This window comes from Puma concolor, chromosome B4 (assembly GCF_028749965.1).
Source record: "Puma concolor isolate L17-30 chromosome B4, mPumCon1.1.hap2, whole genome shotgun sequence".
NCBI lineage: Eukaryota > Metazoa > Chordata > Mammalia > Carnivora > Felidae > Puma > Puma concolor.
The window spans coordinates 83,492,154-83,500,151 of record NC_141673.1 but is presented as its reverse complement, the minus strand read 5'-3'; positions in this window follow the sequence as shown (position 1 = coordinate 83,500,151).

The window sequence follows — 7,998 nt, the reverse complement described above, 5'->3', positions numbered from 1 at the left end:
TGTTTCCAAAGAGATCAGCTTTTGAAACGGTTGACTGGGCAAAGTATATTGCCTTTCCCAAGGTGAGTAAGCATTATCCAATCCATGAAGGGCCTGAATGGAGCAAAAAAGCAAAGTAAGTTGAACTGGCTTTCTAATCTGTTTAGATTTAATGATATTAATGACTTTATTTCTAGTAGTAAAGAGAGCACTGGTAGTTCATGGAGTGAACTTATAATAGAGATCTGCAAAATATCTGCACTGGATACTACTAATCAACCACTTGTAAGAAGCAAGCAGTTGAATGATTGTGTATGTGGTACTTTTTAACATTTTTGGAAAACTATTGAATATAGTGACATTGGTGGTGGGCATCTCCTAATGTCTCTGAACAAAGTAGCAAAAGAAGAGGATGAGCTCAGAGATTTGGAATTCCCAGCTCAAGCACTGTATAAATGACCTGAAGGCTTCTGTTTGAGCCCTGAAGGAGATCCTTATCTCCAGTAGATGCAGGGCTGAGATTGCTGAAAATCCAATGCAGAATCTCATCCTGTGACTGGCGCAATTACAACGTATGTTGAACTGCCACCTTTGGAAGGTGTGTACTGTAAAAGTGAGGGCATTGACTGGGAAATAAGCAGATCATATAAGTTGGGATGGGGACACAGAGGAAGACCCTGATGAAATTGGGGACAGTGAGCCCCTAAATTCTGATGGGTCCTCTTTGCTAGTGTAAGAGATCTCCCTACCCTACATGGAAGTGGTCTCCCTACCCCACTGGAAGTAACTTCCTTGCTCCCTGCAGAAATGGCCTCTTCACCCCAAGAGACAACAGCATCCTCCAGGGGTACTGGCTTTTCCACTTCCAGCTGAGGGGATTAACTGTGTGATGTCTGAGAAACTATAATGGCATTTCCTGAAGCAATTGCTATGCAAGACATTGCTGCTTCTCCTCAGGACCCACCTCAACCACTCCTTTTTGTTTCTAGACCTATAACTAGACTCAAGTCTCAGTAGGGCCCTAAAGGTGAGGTACAAAATGAGACCCATAAGAAAGTACTCTACAATCCCAAAGAACTATTTGAATTTTCTAATTTAGGGGCACCTGGTGGCTCAGTTGGTTAAGTGTCTGACTTCAGCTCATGTCATGATCTCACTGTCCATGAGTTTGAGCCCCGCGCCAGGCTCTGTGCTGACAGCTCAGAGCCTGGAGCCTACTTCAGATTCTGTGCCTCCCTTTCTCTCTTTGCCCCTCCCCATCTAGCTCTCTCTCTCTCTCTCTCAAAAATAAATAAACGTTTAAAAAATTTTGAATTTTCGGGGCGCCTAGGTGGCTCAGTCAGTTAAGCATCCAACTTTGGCTCGGGTCATGATCTCACGGTCCGTGAGTTTGACCCCCGCATTGGGCTCTGTGCTGACAGAGCCTGGAGCCTGTTTCAGATTCTTTGTCTCCCTCTCTCTCTGACCCTCCCCCGTTCATGCTCTGTCTCTCCCTGTATCAAATATAAATAAACGTTAAAAAAATTTTTTTTTAATTTTTGAATTTTCTAATTTATATAGACAGAAATCCAGGGAACATGTGTGTGAATGGGTACTAAGAGTGTAGAATAATGGAGAAAGGCAAATAAGGTTGGATCAAGCCAAGTTTATTGAGGTGGGGTCACTAACAGAGACTCTGCATTTAATGTTATAGTCGGGGAGTTAGAAAGGGCTCTAACAATTTGTTTGGTTAGTTGGCTCACACACAGATCAAAAAGTGGCCCACAGTGAACTGAAATTGCCCAACCTGCCTTGGTTTAATGTAGAGAGAGGAAAGGACTGAAAGGCTTAGGGAGGTTGGAATGTTAGGGAGTTTGGATTTGTCATTTAAGACCTCCTTCCCCACATTGGGAGGGTCCAGAAGACCTACTTTACCCCCAGTACTGTGAGAAATACATTTGTGAGGGGAGTCCTGACGTCCCTCAAGAGCTCTGTAATTACTCCCTGTAGGTGAGACCTCATAGTGGGAACTGCAACCACCAAATTCGGAAACCTGAATAGGATGGGGGTAATTGGATCCCAGGGTGGCTGGGCCAAGTGGCGGCACTCAATAGCAAGGGCAAGGTGAGCATGGCTACTGTAATGGACAGTGAAATCAAACACATTCAGAATAGTGACTCATGCAGACCTATGGAGTCCGCTAGTTGATCACGATATTCCAAGAAATCAAATAAATAGGAAGCCTACTAAATTCTCATTTGGTCAGTATAAACAGAAAAGTCCTAGGTCAAGTGAACCAGAGTCTAACCTGAACCATAAAAACAGAGTCATGGTCCCTTAATCAATTCCCAGACTAGAGACAAAGCCCCTTGCATGAAGGAGAGGCTGGTTTCCCTTGAGGAATGTTATGGACTGAATGTTAGCAGCTACGACCGTGTGACCATTTGCAGAAATGAGGAACGTTACTACAATAAGCATTTCCTCCTTAATTTTTTATGAATACATTTGTATGTGTGTATGTGTCAAATATTTTTCTTTCTTTCCTCTTATTCCCTTATTGTGTAATATAAGATGTATTGACTTTATATCATAGTATTTAAGTATTATGAATTTTACATCACAGTATTTAAGGTACAAGATATCAAGGAGAAGAATAACATCATTCAAAAACTTCACCTCCTCTCAGAAGAGGTTAGAGTGTTCTCAGTGGTAGGCAGGATAGTTACATGTTAGGTGGAATTATAATCTTGTTATTTTCTTTATTGGGAAATTAAGTATGGTTTAAGAAGAGGTGAGTGCTGCCAGGTTGACAAGAAACGGACTTGCATTAGTTAAGTTTGTGTCAACTTGACTGGGCCTTGGGATGCCCCGATATCTAGTTAGCCATTATTTCTGGCTGTGTCTGTGAGGGTGTTTCCAAAAGAGATTTGCATTTGAACTGGTTGACTGAGTGAAGCAGATGGCCCTCCCCAATGTGAGTGGGCATCATCCAATCCTTTCAGGACCTGAATGGAATGAAAAGCTAGAGGAATTCCATCTTTGCCTGACTGCTGGAGCCGGGACATCAATTATTCTCCTGCTTTTGGCTCCTGGTTCTCAGGCCTTCAGACTTGGACTGGCTTTCTGGCTCTCAGGCCTTTGAACTATACCATTGGCTTTTCTGGGTCTCTGGCTTGCAGATGGCAGATCATGAGATTTCTCAGCCTTCATAATTGCATGAGCCAATACCTAATCATAAATATCTATCTATCTATCATCTACCATCTGTCATTTCCCCTGCTGGTTCTGTTTCTTTGGAGAACTCTGACTAATACAATGTTGTAGGAGAGTCTTACCTAGCTTTTTTAATCTAAAGTACCCCAACTCCCCACATCACCTCTCTGTCACATTACATTATTCTCACAAATTCAGGCAAATTCCTTAGCTTTTTATGCCTCAGTTTTATTATTTGTTAAATAGAAGTATCTGTAATACTGCCTTCATGGGGTTGTAAAAATAAAATGAATCAATATGTGTAAACTATTTTGAATGTTACCTGGATCATATTAAATAGTATATAAGTTTACTGCTGATACTATTATCATTGTTATTATTATTGTTATTAAGATGTTTGTTGTACTAAGTACTTTGTGCATTTATTTGTCTGTGCATTTTTTTCCTGTTTCCTCCACTGGAGAGCAGTGACCTTAAATGATTTGTGCAGTACTGTGTTCCATCACCTAGAATGGTGCCTGGTATTTTTTGAATGAATGTGTGTATAAATGAGTAAACACAAGAACTGGTAGTGACACCATTCTGAGCTTTGATTTATTTTTAGAAAAAATTATCAGAGAGGCTTGTCATCAGCATAATTGTAAAAACATGGCCTTTCATGTAGATGGGGGGATTCCTTGACTCCTGTAACATACCACAGGACTTCTATGAATTCTGAGTCCTGGTCCTTCCTGAGCGCCAAGTAGCTGATGTCTCTGTGGTCTCAATTGTCAGTAATGCTATGGCTGAGCTCTGCTTCAGTAGTGAAGTCTAAGTTGTGAGAGTTAGTAGTTTCTACCCATAGTGATGAATGAGCCCAGACACAAAATGATGATCTTGGGATTTTGGAAGCAGCCTGATGCTTGGGAGTCCGGCGCCTTGGACACCTTTGTTCTCCTTAATGAGGAAGCTCAGTGATGATTACCTTTAGTGGAATAACTTAGAATTGTCTCAGGAAGACTTACAACCTTTGCTTTTTTAGTGGTTGTATTTAGAGCAGATACGTCATCTATGGCAAAACCTTATCTTGAGCTCACCTATCTTAAACATGAGCAGTTGTTCAAGAAGGTGATTTAGAAAGGCCCATTCCCATATGTTTCATTTTTCATTTAGATCCCTGATATGTCAAAAGATGGAAGGGTTCCTGAAGATTTTCTGCACCTCACCCTCTGTTGATGTGGAAAACCAAGCTTCTTCATTCTGCTATGGGCTTTTGGAGGATAGATTGCTTGTCTTTCTTACCATTGCATGTTTTATATCCGAAATCCTAGAAAGCAAGGCCTTGGTGAAGTTCTGTGCAGTTCCAGAGGCCAGACATTTTGAATAATCTCCCTTCCTTCCTTCACCAATTCCTCCCAAGGAAGCACTGAGCAAAAAGAGGGCAGGCTTTTTCAAAGCCAGGTCTGGCTTCAGGTCCAGACACAAGTTAAATGACTGGTTAAAGGTAGCTACTTACCCTCTCTGAGTTTTCCAATCTGTAAAATAGAAATAAAATGGGTTCCTATGAGGATTAACTGAGATAGGATATGTAATTTTAGCTCAGAACCTGGTACCTACCATGAGTTAAATTACTGGAAGCTGTAGATATGACTCTTGTAGAGTGCTTTTTGTTTGCATATTATCAGCAAGCAGATTAAGGGACAGAAGTATGTCTACAGCAGAGTAGGATTGGATCTAGTAGCAGATTCATTGCTGGTCTTGGGCCAGAAGTAGGGATGGGCCTAGAGGCTGGGGCACTGTGATGCGAGGTGTGCAGTGAGGAAGTTGGGCATGATGGTATAACAGAGAAAACAATCTATGGAACCTAGGTTAGATGGGAAATTTTACTGGGTATTATATCTGGATCTCTATCAAATTACTCTTCACTAAATATCTACTCTTTAGAGAAAAAAAAAAGTGCTAAACCATGTTCTAAGAACATGAATTGGAAGAACTTGGCCGTTGACTGATTTTAAACTAATGACCAGTGTATTCATCATATAAAGCAAAGCCACTGGGTAACATCTGTTTCTTATATTGGGTAGATCATATATTTGCGAGTGAACCATGAGTTAGAGTTACTGGTCTGGATTGGGGAAGGTGAAACAGTAGATAAAGGGGTGAAAATTAAAGAAGAGATAATCATGAATTTGAAAGAGAGGACCACAGAAGAAAAGGACGGAAGCAGGTACCTGAAATAGAGGGGATAGTATTGTGTTGTGGGAAGAGAAACAAAATGAGAGATAAGCCTTTGACAATATAAAATGGCCCAGGCTTTATCCTTAAATGGCTGGAGCTTACAACTTTAAGACCTCAAAAGGAATAAAAATCCACTTAAGAAAGTGTGCTCTGGCACAATAATAGACTGATGCCCCTTGAATGGTTTTGTAATATGTGTGTAGGCGAGAGAGTAATTTGGCAGAAGGGGGAAGAGTTCATCTGAAAGAGGAAATTTGAGGTTAGAAGAACATGAAGGCAAATCATTCATGATGAATGCAAAGGAAAGAGCAAGATTTAATAATGAATCAGGGGGACAAAGAATAAAGCTAACATTAGTGACTATGTACCACACATGAAACCCACTATGGCAAGCTTTTTATATCTCCCATCACATGGAATCAGAGCAACCTCTGAGATGATGGTTGGCTCCACTGAACAGGGTAAGTGGGTGACTACGGTCATGGGGCAAGGAGGAAGGGGATCTGAGGTTTGCATCTAGGGGTCTCTGAGACAAAAGCTCATGTGTTTGACCATTGAGCAATTGTGCCCAAAGGGCTGAGGAAGTGAGGAAGATTGGGAAGGAAAGGTACAAAGAACTTTGATGTTAAAGAATCTTCTAATGAAAGTAAGACACAGCAAAGAATAAAAAGAGGAAAGCATTTATAAAGGAATAAGGAGATTAGTATTTATTGAGCATGTTGAAGACTCAGCCACATATATATATAATCTCTTATCACCCGAGAATGCTTTGAAATAGGCATGATTTCCATTTACACAGATGAGGAGCTAGAAATGCAGAGAAGCCGTTGTTCATCACTTAGTTGGTAAATACCAGAGCCAGGATTAGAACCGCTGTCAGCAGCACTAGAAAGCCCACAGCATTTCCACTCAAGCAGCTGCCTTGGGAAAGGAAGTGCTCACAGTGGGTGTGAGAGAGCAGAAATGGCATCTCCTTCGAATGGTGGGCTAGAAATGCAAATAAAACATGACTAGAAAGCCAAAAAAAGGAAATGAGAAAGGGAGGACCATAGGGTGATGATTAGGCTCACACCACCTGTTTTTCCTTTGGCCAAAGAGGTCCCTCTGAAAGGCTTTGAGTGAAAAACAAAGCAACCCAGTGGCTCAGAAAGGCCAACAGAAACTCTTCCATCGGTGGTCACATGAAATGTTCAATGGTGCTGAAACATGTGATTTGGAGAAACCCCAAGCTGTGACAAGAAAGAGATTCTGGACAATTGGCATACTGCTGGCTGCAACAGGTGCTTCACAGAAAACAATAATTTAAAAAAGGCATAGATACAGGGTAGCTCAGGAAGAAGCCCTAACGGTGGTTGGCAGGAAGTATGGTTATGATATAGGATAGAGAGACACCTAGGTGGGTATGAAAAACAACCCTCTGAAGCTGGTAGAGGTTTTATTATCACCACTTTGCATATAAGGAAACTGCAGCCCGTAGAGTGTGAGGACTGGCTTGTGGTAGCTGACTTTTAGAGTCTTGATGCCTGACTTTGACTTTAGTGTGCTTACTGCTGCGCCATTATCACTGAACGAAATACATTTCCAATGGCGAACTTGGGGTATCAGATAATGGGGGAAATATTTTTGAGCAGGGCTCTTTGTGCTATTCAGGTAGATCATTTGAGAAATTCTCTAGTTTTTAATAAAACAACCCCTACTTTCCAGATGAGGATGACATTCGGCTCAGTCTTGCTAGTGCAGGTTTTGGTTGTGCTAGTGTTTTCCAGGTGCAGCTTTATATAGAACCTTAACCTTGTATTGGCTAATAATTAACAAAGGTGAATGCTGACTTCACAAAGTGATTGCGGGATTTTACTGCGAGCCCTTTTGTTTGCTGCTGTCCAGGATACAATGATCCTCTGGAAAGCAGTTCTTTGATGACCAGCTCAATGTCATTCATGGAGGTAAGCTGACTGCTGGGAAATACACCCTCACTCCCAGACCCTGGAGTCCTTGTTTCACACCTAAGTGTGTCTGAGCAAAATCGAGTGAATTAACTTTGGCCCATTTAGAATGGAATCAACTTATTTTGGCCCACAAAAATTCATATTGAATATACTCACAATTATCAATGCCATGCTGATACTCTTGAGCTGTTCATATTACTAATTTTGCTTTTCCTTTAAGGAAATCTGAAGAATGCCACCTCTCACCCCCGATTTCTGGACTAGGGTGAATAGAAGACACTAGAAATCAGGGTCACGGTGACTTTGAAGTTCACTGCTGAATGTCTCTAGACACTTCATGGCTATCTATTCCCCTGCTCCATTCCACTTGGATAAAATAAATATTCCCCAATTATTGATAAGACTAAGTGGCTCCGTAACAGCATGGCAACCCCACATCACAAAACAAAAATCAATGCCTTTGACTACTATGGAAGGCTCTTCATGTAGAAAACAGCTATTTCCTGAGTGCAGATGGGCAATGAGCTTATTTCGCCTTTTAACACATTTTATTCAGGATCCAAGGCATTTTTACAAGAAAGAGCACACAAATCTCATTATCTACCTTCTGATCTGTGATAAGGTCATCTTAAAGGGGTAGATCATCTTTTTTCTTTGCTCAAAA